General features: G+C 41.4%; 1 protein-coding gene across 3 annotated transcripts in view; it reads left to right on the top strand.

Annotated features, from left to right (window-relative positions):
* The window catches only part of PLGRKT (plasminogen receptor with a C-terminal lysine), a 43,925-nt gene that overhangs the window by 3,062 nt on the left and 21,474 nt on the right, over positions 1-19,389 (top strand). The gene's annotated exons all lie outside the window — the stretch shown is intronic.

Here is a 19,389-nt window from a genome sequence, read left to right as displayed (position 1 = left end):
TATACTTCGGAAGTTGAAATAAAATACAGTGTAACTTAAAAATACATCTTTCATTACAAATTATTGATGGATTACCTTTGCATTTAAATTGCCAGTAGGTGGCATATTTTAGCTTTTGGAAGCATCGAAGACGAGTAGATTTTTAATATTGATATTTAAACTGAAATATTTGATATTTGAACTGAACTGAATATTTGGAGGACATGTTTGTATAATTGGAAATTGGGGGGGGGAAACCAGGAGCATGAGAAAAATATGCTACGGTCTTATAGCAGCATCGATTTGGTGGGTCTGGTGAAGTTGTGATAAATTAATGGGAAAGCGCTGTCCCATCAAATTCAGTACTCCACCTCAATGAGAGCCAGGAGCTATGTCGACAGGAGAGTGTCTCTCACTGACATAGCATGGTGCAGACACTACCTTATGTAACTTAACATAGTTTACATCGACTTAAGTTGCATCACTTACATCAACTTAACCCTCTAGTATAGACAAGGCAGGAATATACTGCATCTGCCCAGAGAGCTTCAAAGAGCATCCAAGTCTACTTGGTTTAAAATTGCTAGTCCAAGGCAACATCAGAAAGGTTCCCAGTACTGCTAAATAGTAGCTTTGTGCGCTCCATGATTTATGTCAAAAACGAGGGGAAGCACATTGCTGTCTCTCTTCAGTACTGTAGATCTGGAGAAGAGTTATTTGAAACTCACACTCCGGGAACAATATGACTGACAACAATGCATGATGCTGCTCCTAAAAGAGCATGGGTTGATTTGAAGCAGGAGGGAATATAGAGAATACTTGCAGGTGTCCTAATGTATAGAGGAAGGATCAATTAATGTAGTTTTCTGTTTCATGTCCATCAGGAAGAACAAATGGGTCATTGTACGTTCTCTGGGGCAGGGACTGTTGTTGTGGTTATGGAGCTACTGTATTCTAACCTAAGAATATTGATCATAAATTTTGTGAATACTGTAAGTGACCTGGTCAGTGAGGAAAGGTGACTGTAGTTACATTGTGTTGTTAGACTTTACTGTATGACTATAGTCATCTAGCTTAGTAGGGGGCAGTTGGATGATCAAGCAGAAAAGCAACACAATGGCTATATATAAGTAACAAACCCTTGTGGGTGATGGGGGTAATTCCAGGCATGTTCTAGTTCCAGGCTGCAGCCTGAAGTTACACAGCTTTTTGCTAAGACTGGGTGCCTAGGGATCAAAGAGACACTAAGGCCCACAAAGCTACTTAGGTGCCCAAGTCTTAATTTTAGGAACCATGTAATCCACAAAACGCTTGCTCAGCTGCCACCTAACTCTGTAGGCACCTAAACTCACTTGGTGCCTAAATTTTAAGGGTAAACATGCCCAAGGTACCTATATTTCAGCCTGTGAGCATGCACACTTCTGTCACAAACTAGGTGTCTGAACACCTGTCTCCAATCTAAGGCCCAGAGTGCCCCATAAACTGGGGGAAAATTGATGGAGGAGCACCTATATTGCATTTTGGGCCTGATCCAATAGGTGTATTCAGAGACAACCTAGATCATGGAAATCCCTTTATAGATCTGGGCCTGAGTGGGTAAAAGGACTGGCAAGAATGGCAGGTGGGAGTTGAGTGCTGGTCCTGTTGAGAGCAGACTGATGAAACAGACACGGGTCCTGCAAGGATGCCTGAAAGCAATTGGCCCTTCCTTGGCTCCCTGGAAATTGTAAGCCTTAGGGAAGAACTATGATGCTTGGGTTAAGATTTTTTTCCCCTGAAATGCTTTTGATCTAAATAAATGATACTTTGTGGTAAGAAGGCTGCCTGTTTACTGGAAATTGTCATAGCTCCTGGTAGGAACAGAACTATAGTTACTAAACCTAAGCTGACCTGCTGAGGTAATCATGGTTGATAGACCAGGGCCTAGGCTGCAATCCCCTATATGAGTAAGAAAGTTGCCTGATTCCACTTGAAGAGAGATGACTGCACAAGGCATGAAACCAGTTCATAGAGACTAGGGTGTATGTCAGAGGTGCAGTTAGCCTAGTAACTGTGACAGCCAACATGTTTCTATAAAGGCACATCTGAACAGGGCTAGCCCCCTCCTGAGCATCCTCTTGTGGCTAGAAGTGGCTGTGCAGCACTCTGCCTCAGTTTCCTCTTCACTCAGGTTCCTCAGTAATGCTACAGAAGGGTTTGTCCAATAATATTCCTTCTTGTGGTCTGGTTTATTAACATAAAATGAACTAAAAAAATTAAGGTTCTTCTGCCCCAATCTCTTACTGTGCACAGTCTCCACTCCGCCACCCAGGTCTGACCACTTTTAAGTTTCCAAGCTGGTCAGCTTTTAGGCCCTTCCCAGGTTCCGCTTTGTCATTTCCCTTAATCTACTCTAGACTACTTTAAACACTACCTGTGCTCTTCTCGCATTCACTCTCAGGCATGGGCAGCTGGTATAAGAGGTCAGGGGAGGCTTAGCCTCCTCAGACAGCTGGCCCACCACCTCTGGAGTCTGCCACCATTGAAAGGATGCCTGGGCTGTGGCCTTGCCTGCGCTTCGTTTCAAGGCTCCACTCCCACTTGTCCTTTTCCCCCCTGAGGCCCTGCCTTTGCTCCGCTTCTTCCCATCCCTTTCTGTCTGCATAGGGGCCTCAGGGGAGGAGGGGAAGAGGCACATGCAAGTGGTGAGTGGCTTGGAAGGAGTGTGGGAGGGCCATGGGGAAGGGGTGCAAAGAGTTGCAAACGGGGGGGGGCTCAGGAAGAGGCATGAGAGGCAGGCAGGAGGAGTCTTGGGGGCAGAGACACGAGAGGCAGGTAGGAGAGGTCTCAGGGGAAGGGGCAGGCGGGGCCGGGGTGGAGCATGGGCAGAGCTTCATGAGGAGGAAGTTGAGTGGGGGTGGCCTCAGGGCAGGTCCACAGTCTGGGTGCGCCCAGCTTCCCTAAATGGAGGAGTCACGCACCATCCATGCTCTAAGGCCTTCCTACCTGGAATCTTTTATTTCCCAGGGGAGATCCATCACTCTGTCAGTGCTGTCTGTTTGTCAGCTTTTAAAGGTCAGCAGGCAAACCCCTCTACTGCTCCCCTGGCCCTCACCCTTCTTCAGCTCTCTGGCCCAAACCCTTGCCTCCAGGCAAAGTTCTCCTACAGGAGCCTTCTGCTCTCTCTAGCCTCTGTCATAGCTTCCTCTTCCCCACAGTGCTTTATAGAGACCATCTGTCACCTGTCAGGCACCATCAGAAGGTTGTTAATGAAGCATAGATTGGCTAAACCAGTTCCACCTTCAAGGGCCCAGTGCACCCTATGATATATATTCGCCTTCTTCACAGCTTCCTTCATTATCAAGCTTGATAATAAATCTATTGATATTAACATACTGTACCACAGACTATTCTCTCAAGCTCACAAAAATAAAAGAAGTTAGTAATTCAGCCTCCATGTTTGTTAATAAATAACTTGGATTAGAGTTGCTCTAGTTTGCACAGGTGACCCACCAGCCCCTGGCTGGCCCTGGGATAGAGGAGCGCAAAGGTAGCATGCCTCCACTTCTCCACTCTATTTTTGAGCCAAGTAGAACTCAGCCAGAAGAAAGAATTGAAGCCTGTAAGTTTTTTGTCTTGCTGCTGTTTTGTAAAATAATGAAGATTGGACTATCAGCCTGCTTTGTTTGGAGGACTCGCTGTTTGTTTGTGTTGTGCATTGATATGTGTCTCCAGGGCTAAATAATCCATCTCAAATCAAGTCAAAAGGGTACCCAACCAAAAAATATAATTGAGGCTTCATTTTATTATATCCCTGCTGCTTGAGGGATCGATCACATATGAAGCTCTTCCTTAAAATTATCAGATTTACAATGAACATATATAATGTTTTTGCCTTACCTTAAAATTTGAATGTGTAGAAGAAAGAATCCAGGTCTTAGAGCATATATAAGACATTTTATAATCTTTATAAATAGGGAAAACAAAATGCTATATGAACACCATTTGTATGACTATAATGAAGTACCTTCCAAAGTACTGCTTCTGGGAGCCGTGTGGAGCCATGGCACATGTGGAGCGGGGCAAGCCCCAGACCCCGCTCCCCAGCAGGAGCTCGAGGGCTGGATTAAAATGTCTAATGGACTGGACACAGCCCGCAGTCCATAGTTTGTCCACCCCTGCTTTACATGCTAGTGGTGCTGTGTTTTTTTTTTTTTGTTTTTTTAATATCTCTCTATGATGGAGACTGGCATAAGAGTACTGTGGCATATTTTGTAAGTGGGTCATGTTAGTCATCTCTGGAGCAAAAGGTAGATAACTTAGAAGCTGATTTGAAAAGTTTTCTTTTCAGCTGTCTTTTAATAACACTCTGAGCCCTGGTCTACACTACAAGTTTAGGTTGAATTTAGCAGCGTTACATTGATTTTTAACCCTGGACCCGTCCACATGATGAAGCTGTTTTTTTGACTTAAAGGGCTGTTAAAAATGATTTCTGTACTCCTCCCTCAACAAGGGGATTAGCGCTGACATCGACCTTGCCAGGTTGAATTTGGGGTAGAGTGGTCGCAATTCGATGGTATTGGCCTCTGGAGCTATCCCAGAGTGCTTCATTGTGACCGCTCTGGACAGCACTCTCAACTCAGATGCACTGGCCAGGTAGACAGGAAAAAGCCTGCAAACTTCTACATCTCATTTTCCTGTTTGGCCAGCGTGGCAATCTGCAGGTGAGTGCAGATCTCATCAGCAGAGGTGACCATGATGGAGTCCCAGAATTGCAAAAGAGCTCTAGCATGGACCGAATGGGAGGTATGGGATCTGATCGCTGTATGGGGAGACAAATCAGCGCTATCAGAACTCTGTTCCAAAAGATGAAATGCCCAAACATTTGAAAAAATCTCCAAGGGCATGAAGGACAGAGGCTGTAACAGGGACCTGCAGCAGTGCTGAGGGAGGGTCGACTGATGACATGGCTTACAGGGTATTCAAATCAACAAATGGGTTTACATCAAGGAGAAATGCACACAACTGTCACACAGAATGGCCCCCTCAAGGACTGATCTCAAAGCCTTGGGTTTAGCAGGCCAATGCTCAAACCACTGAGCTATCCCTCCCCCTATTATTCCAGACAGGACTGAATCTCCATTAAACTTTTCAAGATGCCCCTGATGGACCTCACCGAAACGATTGTCAGCCGTTGATTTCATGGAGGGAGGGAGAGTAAATGAATACAAAACAAATCTGATCTCTTTCTTGTTTTGATCCACTCCATCTCTCTTATAAATCTTAGGCTGGCAGCAGACGGTACAGTACGACTGCTAGCCATTGTCATCTCCTGACTGCTCCCAGACAACGGTGCAGTATGACTGCAGGCAGGACCAAATCTCCAGGAGACAAAACTTAAAAAGAGAATGACCTGGAGTCACTCCCATTTATGTCCAGGCACCCCGACAGACCTCACGGGGGTCTGCCAAGAGCACCCATGTCTGCCCAGGCACCCCTGACCGAAGTCGGCTAAAAGAGCACCCAGGAGATGACGACAATGGCTACCAATTTTAAAGCACTGTCTGCTGCCAAAAGGCAATGAGTTGCTGCTGTGTAGCAACACAGTACCATGTCTGCCAGCATCCAGGAGACATGTGGTGGTGGTGAGCTGAGTGGCCTCCATGCTTGCTGTGCTATGGCGTCTGCTCTGTCAGTCACTATTTAATCCATTTAACATGTAAATATATAGTGGTAATTTTTTAATCAGACTGTTGTGCTGTACCAAAGCAGGTGCCTTTCGAAAGGCTATATTATATCTATGCAATTACCTTCATCAACCAAACTTGTAATCTCAAAGGATGGAAACAAATTTGTTTAACCATAAAAGTTTGTTGACTGGCATTAGTTATATTCCTACCCTGTAATTGTTTACAGGTTGAATCCTTTATTTTGCCTGGATTTAATGACAGGATAGCCAGCTTATAATGAGTCATATTATCTTGCTTGCTCTTTCTGAATATTGAGCATTAGCACTCTTCCAGTATTCTGGAATTTTCCTGATATTCCACGCATTATTAAAAACTTACATCAGCAGGCCAGAGATCTCCTCAGCCAACGCTTTTCCCCAACGCTGCTTGATAATACACTCTCACCTATTGCATATTTAATCTTTTATATATGTATATGAGATTGAGTCATCGCCTTAGCAATAAAAAAAAAGACAGTAACAGATATTTGCTTGCTGGAAGAGGGCAAGATGCGCAGCAGTAAATTGCAAAATGGTTGATGTAGGATTGTGATGATTGGTTCTGCCAAAGTTAAAGGGCCATACTCCAGAAAGACACGCTAGAGGAAAAATGTTTCTGTACAAGAGCAAATCAGCACAGAGAGATTTAGTAGGAAACAAAGTCATTGAAGAAAGTGTTCATGATGAAGGCGTTGCTTTAGTGGTGTACCTGTCACCTTTGTATCACAGCAGATATTTACAAATATAAGCTATGATGATAAGATACAGTGGTGTATAGTGAAGTCTTGGAGGAACTAAGTGAAATTTGACCTTGATAGGAGACAACTGTAATTACTCCAATAGTAGCTTTTTGACTATGGGGTCTACTCCCAAAATGGCATTTAGTATTACACAGTAGCATTGTGTAAAACAGATGTCTGTTTTAATATTTTTTCACTGCATTGAAACTTTGTAGTATTGACTTAAAGTGGATGTACATCAGGGGTCTCAAACTCAAATGACCATGAGAGCCACATGAGGACTAGTACATTGGGGTGCACGAGGGGTGAGGGGTGTGGCAGGGGGTCAAGGCAGTGGGTTGGGGTGCAGGAGGGGTGCGGGGTGTGGCAGTGGGTTCAGTGCTGGGAGTCAGGTGCAGGGAAGAGGGTTAGGGTGCAGGAGGAGTGTGGGGTGCAGCAGAGGGCTCAGAGCAGGGGTCAGGGTGCGGCAGGCGGCTCGGGCAGTGGGTTGGGGTGCAGGAGCAGTGTAGCAGGGGGTTGTGGTGCAGGGTATGGCAAGGGGCTCAGTGCAGGGGGTTTGACTGCAGGAGGGGCTCAGGGGGAGGGCTCTGGCCCGGTGCGCACTGGGGGCAGGGCAGGGCAGGCTCCCTGCCTGTCTGCCCGCCATGCCCCCGTGCTGCTCTGGGAAGTGGCTGGAATTTGGGGGAGCAAGGGCACAGGGGCGTGTGTTGCTGTTGCTTCAGGCACCACCCCAGCATCTCCCATTGGCTGGGAACAGGGAACCATGGCCATTGGGAGCTGCTGGGGGTGGTGTCTCAAGCAACAGCAACACATACCACTGCACCTCTCTTCCCCCACGTTCTTTCAACTTCCTGGAACAGCGCGGGGGCAGGGCAGGCAGACAGTGAGCCTGCCCTGTCCCCGGTGCGCGCTGGGCCTGAGCCGCTCTAGGTAAACCCTGGGGTATGGTGGGGGAGCTGTGAGGAGCTCGCGAGCTGCAGAAGATAACTTCGCAGGCCGTGTGTTTGAGACCCCTGATGTACATAGTGATAGCATGTATCGTCTGTCAGTACAGTTGGACATACAGCAGGGGTGAAAGTAACTTAAAGGACTTACCTGTACTCCGGAGTCCTTAGGAGAGGGCGGAGCCTCAACCAGAAGAGATGGGGCCTTTAAATCCCTGGGGTCTTTAAATCAGGATTTAAAGGTCCCGGGGCTAGAGCTGTGGTAGCAGCAGCTGGGAGCCCTGGGCCCTTTAAATCATCCCCAGAGATACCAGCTTCAGAGGTGGCTGGCAGCCCTAGGAGTGATTTAAAGGGCCCGGGGCTCCAGCTGCTGCTACCGCAGTGGAGCCCCGGGCCCTTTAAATCACCATCGGAGGGGGCTCCCAGATGCCGCCACTACCTCGGGGCCTCGATCTCTTGTGGAGCTTTAAAGGGACCGGGGCTTCGCTGCAGTAGTGGCAGCCAGGAGCCCCTGGCCCTTTAAATCACTGCCAGAGCCCTGCTGCTACTACCCCAGGGCTCCAGCAATGGGGCTCGGGTGGCGATTTAAAGGGCCCTGGAGGGTTGCGGCAGTGGGAGCCCCGGGCCCTTTAAATCGCCACCCGAGCCCCGGGACTCCGGCTGATGCTACAACCCTAGGCCCTTTAAATCATCCCTGGAGCCTGCCTGAGCCCTGGGGTAGCAGCAGCGGGGCTCTGGTGGCAAGTTAAAGGGCCTGGGGTGGTATCAGCAGCTGAGCCCTGGGCCCTTTAAATCGCTGCCAGAGCCCTGCCGCCACTACCCCTGGGCTCTGGCAGGCTCTGGGGATGATTTAAAGGGCCTGGGGTGGTAGTGGCAGCCAGAGCCCTGGACCCTTTAAATAGCCGCTGGAGCCCCACCACTACTATCTCGGATCTCTGGGGACTATTTAAAGGGCTACTTCTAGGAGCCCTGGGCCCTTTAAGTCATCGCACGAGTCCTGCTGCCGCTTCCTCAGGGCTCCAGCAGGAGGACTATGGCAGCAATTTAAAGGCCCACTGCTAGGAGCCCCAGGCCCTTTAAATTGCTGCCAGGGGAAGCCAATCCGCCTCGATATGGCGCACCAGCTTACTTTCACCTCTGATATACAGCCAAAACAGACCCATAGCTGGATCAGTGGCATTCTTTGTTTTTTGGTTACCATATAATTGAAATACATTCAGTGACAGGAGAGTAGCCTTGATTTCTAAAAATCATAAAATCTGTATTGAAAACTTGACTTTTGAGCCTTTTGAAACCATTGCACTGGAAGACCCAGTGCATCTGTTTTACCACTGTCTTCACAGAATAGACTGTTTTGAAAAAGATTTCCAATAAGACAAAGGAACATCAAATCTACTGTTGGCAAAACATAAACTCCAGAGTCAGAAAATGTTCCTGCATATTAATCTTTGATAGGAGCCATATAATCTTAAAGAAAGTAAATATACTAGGAAAATAACACACTTCAGCAAATCTGCTTACTTATGAAAAATATGTTTAAGGTTATAGCCTCCCTGTCAGTACTGGGAATCCTACCAATTTCGGATCTGTTTTACCTTTTGTATTCATAGTTGTTAGAGTTGATCCCTGTTTAATAGTAACCTATTTGGATTTGGCACAGATTCCCCGTTACACTGTAAATGACCAAGAAAATTTCATGTAATGCTGGAAGGTAAAGAAAGTGTAATTACTATCCTTGCTTGAGTCAAAAGTTTAAAGTATATTTTGAAAATTTTGTTTGTCGTTTTGAGAATACCATCTTCCACAGTGATTTATTGAAACAAAGCATATTTAACAAAGAATCTCTCTATTTAATTATTTTATTGAAGAAGGCATTATTAAGAAATACAGAATCCAATATGCTAATAATAAACCAAATATCAGACACAACAACATTCTTACAGCTTTTTTAAACTAAGGCGCATATGTGATCTTTTTGTGCAAAAACTTATTTTTTGATATTGGTTCACTTTGCTATGTCTTTAAGAATACTTTCAGTCTTTAAAAAACGTTGAACAAATTATATGCAATTAACCTTAGAGGTCTGATTTTCAGTGTTCTTGTTTCCATTTATTGAACAAATATTGTGAAAAGCTCTAAATTGTTGTTTCCAGAAATTGATGTACAGTAAATCTAAACATTTTGCGGATTTTGTAATGCATACATTAGTCTGTGGTGATCATGTGTGTTAGGTAGGAGAAACACAATTCAAAGAAGGATTTAAGTAGCAAGAGAAGGATTTAATTAATATATAGGAAGCCAACATAGACAGTTGGTGACCTTGCTTTTTAATAAAGTATAAACAGTTGGGGAAGTATTCCAACCTACAAGCAGATTACAAAATGCCTATAATAAATATTTTTATATAACTGTAGATCCAAAAAATGTGTTAGATGCTGATCAGACATAAAGGAAGACATAGCCCCTGCCTGTATAGTGTGAGGAGGCAGGGGTGGAGGTATTTTAAAGATATATTATTTAAAATGACTTCCGGATCCTTTTGGCAAGTGTTTCCTGAAATGCTGTGCAGGCAAGGAATGAGCCCAGACGTTTTATGAAGTGATTTTTTTTTTTAAATGCTCTTCTACAAAAGGCTGGAAACCTGGGGAGGAGTGATGATAGACTAGCTGCCAGCAACTGGCGCCCTAGGTGAACCATGCAAAAATCAGTGCTCCCTGCCCCCAAGCTCCAAGGGCAGATCTAGGCTGAGGTTTCTGGTAAACTGGGAAACATGTTGCCCCTTTTAATGTTTTTAAGCATTTTTTTTTAAACAGAGGCTTAATTATTCTGTTTGTCCATCCATCTATCCGTCTGTCCAACCAATGTTTCTCAGATTAGATAAAACAGAGACATGAAATTTTCAGAATAGATTTGTACACAACAGCTAGAAGATACTTCAGTCCGATTTCAAATAAAAATGCATTAAAATGTTAATTATAATTATTATTACAAATCCAAAATCATCTATTATGCTATCCTGCTTTAACTGCCATTGCCACCACATCCAATATAGAAAGAAATAAGAAAACTCTTCAATTAACTTTAACCTGTATTTACAAAACACTCCGAATAAAAACACCCTGTGCTCTTAAAACATGACTTTTCTTATTTTCTAAAACATGCTCTCTTGTACCATTGTTGAAAGCAGATATGTTTTATCAATTTTAACTTTGAGAAGCTGCATTTCCCATTAGCTACGGAAACTGGAAAAGTTAAAAGAATGCATAGAGCTATAAAAATGTTTGGGAACCTGTGAGTTTATTTTCACAAACAAACTTCAGTACTTCTTCAGGAGTTTCTCAAGTTGTCTTGAAAAAGCCTGAAGCTCACTGCACAAATCTGTAGCATCAATGTCTTTTGAATTTTCATGAGTCAATGCTGACTCCAGTTTTATACAAAATTCTCTTATCTGTTTTGCTGTTTTCTTTTGCAAGCTGTGGATATCGTATAGAATGTCAAATACAGACTCTAGCTGCTGAATCTGTTGAAATCCTTCATCAACCAAGTGAATAGCAATATCAAGGACTGAAAAATAAAAATTCACTTTGAACTTTTGTTTTGGGTTCTGAATGAGTATGTCTCGTCCTTCATACGAAAACGCATGTTTCTTCTGCTGAATGCGAACTGACTCTGGTTAAAATTTGGTTGGAAAGTATATTTCTTCAGCAAGTGTGAGAGAATCTACCAGTGTTCTTTCAAACCCTTCATCACTTCTGAATTCCTCCAGAATATTTTTAGTTTGCTGCAGTTTTTTGAATAGCAGAATGTATGTTCAAGTTTTTTTCCTGAAGCTGCTTACTAGTGAGGTTAATCTCAAAGGATATTGTACCACAGAATGAGCGAAGTCACAAATTTGAATGTGGAAAGGCCATTTGCAAGAGCTTCTGCATCTGAACATGCCGTATTGCCAGATGATTCAGTAAAGATAGTATCATCAGAAATTTCAATTAGGACATCATCAGTGTTTCCAAGTTTCTAGCAAAGAGGCTTCAAAGCATCAGTGCGACTCTCTCATCTTGTCTAAGTGGTTTCACAGTTAGAGAATTCATGTGACGAGTCAGAATCTCCCAACAGCATGTTGAGCCTGAGGAAAAAAATGTAAACACGTTGCACCAGGTCAAAGAAACTGGTTGCTCCCAAATAGCATCTAGCCAGCATCATTGACAACTAATTCAGAGAATGCATGTGGCAAGGAACGAAAAAGGCCCTAGGTTTGATTTCCATCATTCTCCTTTGCACACCATTCTTCACCCTTCCCATTACTCCCATTATCATAGTCTTGGACTTGTAAGTTTTCAACAGATAATGACATTGTTTCAAGCTCTTGTAGAATAGTTTGTCATAAATGCTGCAGTCCTCTCCTGAAGCTGGGACACCATACTGTAACTTGTTTGTAACTTCCTCATCCTTTCTTCCATCTACTTCATTTACTTCAATTTTTTCATGTGTCTGTGAAGCAGGGGCGGCTCCAGGCCCCAGCACGCCAAGTGCATGCTTGGGACGGCAAGCCACGGGGGGGCATGCCGCCAGGGCCATGAGGGAGGCAGGCAGGTTGCCCTCGGCAGAATGCTTGTAGAGGGTCTGCTGGTCCCTTGGCTTCAAAATGCCTAGAACTGCCCCTGCTCTGAAGGTGAATACATTTTCTCCATTTCCATATCAGTCTGATACTGTCAGCTGCCTTCATCTAGATGTAAATTTCCATCATCTTGAGTTTCCAAACTGCTGTTTTTGTGGATGTGAGCTACCCTCCTCTCCAAGTAAATTCCTTCATCTGGATGCTGTGAACTGCTTTGCTTGGTCCTTCATTCTCAGCCTTTTGTTTATGATACTCAGCTCCTGAGGGTTTTCTTTTTCCTCTTTCTGCCATGGGGCATTTGAATATTTATGTACTGTGCTCCCGACTACAAGCATTATAGCATTAAGGATGGCTGACACACCCACCGCAGCCATCCCAACATGTCTTTTCACTGCTTAAAAGTTCAGTGCTTAGTAACATACACTCACTTACCTATTAAAACAGTTAGTGTTTTTATGGAAACAAAATGACCTTTTTCGATGTTACAACCCGACACCAGTTGTTTGGAAAGTAATCTCCTTCCTCATGGTTACCTGCTTAGAGTGTGATGTCATCACTCTCATAGTCTATTAAGCATTAATGCTGTTACTTTTCTTTTATGGTCCTTATTTTCTGTGAACCAGTTATAACAAAGAAAGTTCATAATTTTATATTGCCCGAGAATAATGCTAAGGTTTAATAATGTTTAAAAATACTCACATTTTGGTTTATAATGCTGAAAGACCATATTCTTTATTCTTTGGCACCAAGAAACACAATTATCCACAGTATTCGCTCAATTCTTAACCATCTACCTGTGACGTGTTAAAATGACCGTCTGATGTGTATCAGCTCGCGATATCTCCGCTCTACATGAATTTCCAGCTATGCGACCTTGATGTATATTCAAGTTAGGTGTCACTAGCATTGCAGCTCTTGCTGCTGGTGGATGTGTTTCATTGTGGCTTTATTTTTGCAGTAAATAAAAGATTTGACATTTCTCAGAAATGTAGAGAAATGAATTATAATTCATGTACCCTCCATACACGCTCGGGAATTGAAATAATGACATCTTCATTATTTCATTTGTATTTTTTCATCTTTTTCATTTTTTTCTTTTTATTTGATTTTTTTTTTTTCCCCTCAAATTTGGTGCCACATTTAACTTGGCACCCTAGGCGACTGTCTAGTTCGCCTATATGGACAGGCTGCCCTAAGCTAAGGATCTGCCCAGGATGTTGAGAAGGTACAAAAGAACATTATCTGCATCCAACAACATAACAAGAAATCTGGTTAGCATTATAGCCAGGATGTAGCAATATATACAGGATGTAGCAATATAATACAATTAAAATATTTCATACCAGCAAACTGGTATATTAAATGAAATGGCATTAAGGTGTCTTGCAGGCTCCATGTTTTTGGAAATAGATGGATTAGTTCATTTTAATAATGCTCAATCATGAAACAAAGAAGTTTTTTACTTTTTAAAATGACTCTTGGGTGTTCTGTTTTGTACTTTTAATGAATAATGTGTTTTCTCCAATTGTTGCCCATGGCGAAGAGCTGTGAATTTTGATATCAGCCTGCTGTAACTATTGTGTATGTTTCAGTGTGAAATAATGTTGCTGTCAAGTGTGGAAGTGTATATGTAAATAGTTCTGATGCTGACATTCTCATAACAATATGCCTTGCAGCATTGTTTAGCTATAATTCGAGCTATGCAGAGACACTAATTTATTTCACTAGACTCTAATTTGATGCAATATAAAATACAGGGCAAAATATTTGTACTGGAAAAATGTATCAAATACTGAGTGGGAACACAGATTAATCTAACTAATGTCACTTTATTTCCTACTTAACTATCAACACTTTGTCTTTGGTTTCAGGCAAAACATAACATGATTGTATTACATCTTCTGCCAGTGTTTTTTTCTTAACAAGCTTGAACTGAATAGCAATAAGTAACAGGAATGAGGCAATTTTCTCCCCATATTCAACAATTTGTTCTTTGATATACAAATATATCAATTATTATCTCTTGCCTGCTTCCAGATAGGCAGTTCCTTATGATAATCCCAATGCATGTCTTTTTAGAATAGTAAAGAAAGAAGTAATGAAAAGCAAATAAGGGCTACTGTTATACATTATGGAAGAGGCTTGAAAAACTGTGAAGATTACATCAAGAAATCGCAATTTCTAAAAGAAGTCCTGGTATAGTTCAGTAATATATTGTCCAGGTTAGTATGTTAGTACCAGAGCAGGATAGTGATCCACTTAATTAAGCAGGGGCCAATACATGATCCCTTTATAGTTTATTTTCAAGCTAGCTCTGTTCTCTCTAACAGTTAGCTTGGGTTTTCATTTGTTTCAAAAACAAATAAAGTGCAAGTATCTATCTTACAATAATATCACAATGGTCCTGGACATGGTATAACCTGGCTTTGTAAAGACCAGTGGAAGTAATTTGGATTTGTTAACTTTCCATCACAGTTACCAGTAATATATTGCTTCAGTTTTATATTTGGAAAATGACTTAAACTGCTACTCTGAAACCTAGCTTGAGAAAGTGACCAGCCATATAAGTACAAAAGTATTGTCTGTGTGTACAGAGTTCAAGATTTATTTTATGGTAACTACTGTGTGCTGTTGCCTACATTATTGCTGCTGCATGAGGCCTCGATTTTGAAGTCCTTACATAAGTAGTCCCATTAGTGCTGATGGATGCCCTAATGTGAGTAAGATTTACAGAATTGTGTAACTCTAGTTGCTTGCATCACTATTTGTTGCTTAATATCAATTTTTCAATGAAATTACACACAGAATACCATTAGTTTTATGTCGTTGCAATAAGATAAGTTTCTTCTAATTGGGATTTAGGAATATATTTGATTTATTTCTTATAGGAGTGAATCTAATGAAATTCTAATTGTTCTCCAGATGGCTTTATTCAGAGGTTCCAACCTCCAGGAGCTGGAGTTTTTAATTTTTCAGTCTTTGCACGTGTTTTTCAATCTGTTGTATGCATGCTATACTATGAACTAGTTAAACATCTGTACAGGGCTGTTAGTAGAGATAAGTGGAACTAGTCATTTTGGATAGAAAGGCAAGATTTATACCAACATCTGTGAAGGTGTTTTGGTCACAACTGACTTTTGTCTTCTTTCTTAATGGTTGTTTTTAGTAATGTCATGACACTTTAATTGGGTTATGGAATCCAGTACATTTAGGATTTAGAAAATATTGATATCTTATTTTGTATAACTACTTTGTTAACATTGCAGACCCAAAAACCTTGAGAGAGAGAGAGAGAAGAGGAAATGTTGACATTTTTTGTTTATCTGCCAGGCTGTCTAGTAATTTCTCAAGGTTAGCTTTAAATTAGGAAGGTTCTTGTACTGGACATGCAAGTTTTATTGCACTTCAAAAAAAAAAAACAACAAATTAAAAATCCCACACATTAAAGTCTTGATCTTACACCATGTAAGTCAATGGGAGTGGGAATTGTCTTGTCTTCAGGTCAGATCTTGTCTCAGCTGACCAGTTTAAATATCCTAAATAGCTTAAGGAGGACAGAAAGGGGGAAACACACAAAACTAAATGAAGGAGTAAAATCTTAATATCTGGCCTTAGTCTGCTACATATGGGAGATAGGTGTTAATTAACTGGAAATAACCTAATAATTTAATATCCCTAGATTTGGTCCATATTTCATGTGTTCCTGTTTGTTATCGCATTTTGAGGGCATTACTGACTTCCAGGATAAGGGGTCAAAACAATGGGGCGGAGGAGATCAGGAAAAAAAAATTATTTGCAAGTAAAGATGCTAAAAAGAAAATTGAATGGGTTTTTTTTGTTTTTTTTAAAGAAAAATATACAAACAATTACTTATTACCAAGAAATTAAATCTAAAGTCTGCCTGCTACTGATGATTAACTATCTGATTAGGAAAATGAAATTGTTTTTTAGTGGGCAGGTGTGTAGTATTGCTCCAATGTAGGCAGGGAAAAATGTGCAGGAGTCCACTGGCATTTTACCAGTCATCAGTCAGATTTATTTTTTTATGCCTCATCAATTTCACTGACTTGATCATCAAAGAGAGTTGACATGCAGTTTACAGTGAATTTAGCCTACGCACTTTTATTGATTTTGTGTGTGTGTGTGTGTGTGTGTGTGATCAATGTGATTTCTTGTAATGATTTTGTTTTACACTTCTAGACTTCCCAACTTGTTTTGGAATATAAAAATTATCATTCTTCCCTGACAATAAATGAGAATATAAATTATTGTTAGCATGTTAGACTTTGAGTGATATTTTCACCTGGTTTGAAAATATATCATCAACCTCACAATTTTTTTTTCCTCAGGTTTTTCTTTGAGAACTGGTCTAAAATATTTATTTTTTCATCTTCTCATTTTAGCAGAATAAAACCCACTGAAAACAATGGCTGTATTTCTACTACGTACAATAAAGCTTCAATACACTTCCTCCATCCACCATCCTTCCCTTCACTGAGGTGTTGGGAGTGGGGGGGGGGGAAGAATCACTACATATTTGTTGTATGTCTGACAGGATAGTATAGTAATGTTTATGGCATTTCTAATGCATTTTTCTTGAAGTAACAAGAACTGTTTTTCCCTCCAGGTGATATATACTGTAATTCAGGAAATAAATTTTCTCATCTGTTTGTGTGTACCAAATAAAATCTAACAAGATGAATGACATAACAGTGCCAAGGAACATTGGAACCATCTCACTAGAAAAAGGAATTTTTGCTGGGAGTATTGTGTGCTATATGTCTATAAGCCAATATTTTTTTATGAAGAGGCAAATTACAACATTTATTAGTTTAGGTTTTGTTTAAAAACAGCAACAGCAGAAGAAACGGAACAAAGACTGATCATAGCATAAAACTTTTTTTTTTCAATTTATTTTTATAAATCAAGAACCTTTGTACTGGAGTTAGTCCTGATGTTAGTGGTCTGGGTAAGATCAGGTCCACACTTTTGGGGGGTGGGGGGGTGGGGATTCAGGTAGGGAAGAGGTTCCATAAGGACCAAATTAATCCATGATATAAGTGGTGGTGAAAGTTGATCAGAAAAAAAGCGTAAGTCAAAATACTGTAATGTGCACCAATTTTGCATGCCTGGTATATACAAAATAGGTGGAATAGGACTTGTTAGGTGAGTGAAGATAAGTAAGGCCTCAGCAGGAACACTACATTGGTTCAAGTTACATTGCTTACCATATGTATCCATTTTCTGATCAGTTTATGCTATCATTTATATCACTGTAGAATTTGGCCCAGAGAATTCTGTAGAATATGCATTTAGTAGCCTGGCTAGGGGGATCTCTACAAAGTAAATGCACTCTAGAGGGGGTATTGTTGGTCTCCTCACTGGAGAAAAGTGATCACAGTACTCTGCTTTGATGGGGAAGGTACACCCCTTCAAATGCAAGAGGATAATATTCCCCACAGAGGATGCTATGTGCAAATATAGTACATCCCATCTTGGATACTGAGAGTTCATTTTCATTTAAAAATAACGATGCTACTCTTGTCCAACAAAGGCTAACTTGCAGATAAGAAAACTGCTACCTGCCTAGGTGTTAGTGAACAGTTCCGTCTAAGAAATCACCAATGCTGCTTCTTTCAGAATTTTCCTGGGATGTCTCCCATTTTAAAAGTCCAGTCCTACTAACAAAGAGTTTTGCCTGTAACTTCAATGGGAGCCAGATGTGGTGGTACATACTGGCCAATTTGATTAACAATTTAATTGTTCTTCCACACAAGCCCACACCATTTAAAAAACTATAAGATGAAACTGATAGGGTAATAAAACGGTTATAGTATATTTTGATGTACTCTATCAAGCAATGCTCTTAATAGGAAATTTAAAATCAAGAGTTTAAAAAAAATCTTACTTGTTTTTAATGCTGTCTCCAAATTTTTCTCTGTTTTTGACACAAGTTTGTATGTATGTACTCGTGCTCACCAGTGAAGAGGACTACAATACTCTTTTAGCAGATAATAAACAAGGAAGACTGAATCTGAAATGGGTATGAATAAAGCTCATTACAGACTAGGTTGTCTTGCTTTAACTGCCCAATCACTGACAAAGCAGGACATGATACGGTGTACAGTCATAATAAGCTTTTATACAAGATCATTTCAGTTTAAGATCCCTGCTTCCTAGGTTCTATTTCTGCTTCAATGCTCTGTTTCTTTACCTCTAAAGAATAACTTCATAGGGCACATTATACACTTGAAGAGAATAGTGGGGGGAAAAAAAATCATGAATCAATAGTTTTGTCACCGAAGTATTTATTTGTTAGACTGGCTTTTTAAAAACTTCTACTGAACTTGCAATTTTTTTTTGTCTTAAACGAATTGCTTTGTTTTGACTGTTCTGCTTTTCTTTATCTTTGTTCTTTATCTATGTTGGAGTAACTAGATTTCTAGAAGACTTTGTACTTCATAGCAGTTAATCTTTGCAGTATTCTCAAGATTGTTAGGCCTATAAATTGACTTATAGTAGCCCGACAGTTGTCTTATGCTGAAGGCTTTCCCTGAAAAATTTTGAAATGCAGGATTTTTTCCAGGCTGTCCTTGCTCTCTCCTGTCCCTCTTGTCCTGCAGATCTTGTAAACACTGTGTGAACAGGGCAGAGCTTTCTTTTTTAAAAGCCTCCGGAGGGCTGTGGGTGGGGATTGGGTGAGAGCCAGTGGTTTGGGTGGTGGCTATTCACCGGAATCCTGTGGATAGAGTGACCAGATGTCTCGATTTTTAGGAGTTTTTCCCGTGTCCTGACCGAAGTACGATTGAGATGCCATTTGTCCCAATATTTTGTTTCGGGCCTTCTTTTTTTTTTTTTTTTTTCCACTCACCCGTCAGTTGCTGACAGTCTTTGGCGGCATTTTGGCAGTGGGTGATTCTGTCTTTGGCGGCAAGGTTTATTACCTGCCGCCGAAATACCGCTGACGACCGTCAGCGACTGAAGGACTCTCTGCTGAATTGCCGCCGAAGACCCGGACGGGTGAGTGGTGTGTTTGGTTTATTTTGTTTTTTTTTTAACTAAAAAAAAAAATGCCACCCTACCCCCCCCCCCCGGCTGTCCCGATCTTGTCCCCTTACCATCTGGTCACCCTACCTGCGGATCCCATGAGGTGCACAAGAGAGAATCCCAATGAGGTTTAAGAGTGTGTGATGGCAACAGCCCTCCTAGAAAGCTTATTGAAGGAATAGGAGTCCTCCCTACTATACTTAAGGAGGCTAGTTGCCAGCCCTTGTGTGTGATCTGTTAGTTGAAAAGATTCTTCTGTTTTCATTGACAAGTTTCCATGGCAGTTGGGTTACATATTGAAATCTACATCTCTGCAAGAAAATGTCCTTGAGACTGTTTTGTTTTTCCTTTTTAAAA

This window comes from Gopherus evgoodei, chromosome 6 (assembly GCF_007399415.2).
Source record: "Gopherus evgoodei ecotype Sinaloan lineage chromosome 6, rGopEvg1_v1.p, whole genome shotgun sequence".
Classification (NCBI taxonomy): Eukaryota; Metazoa; Chordata; order Testudines; family Testudinidae; genus Gopherus; species Gopherus evgoodei.
The sequence above is the reverse complement of the archived record's forward strand: the minus strand, read 5'-3'. Positions and strand labels throughout refer to the sequence as shown.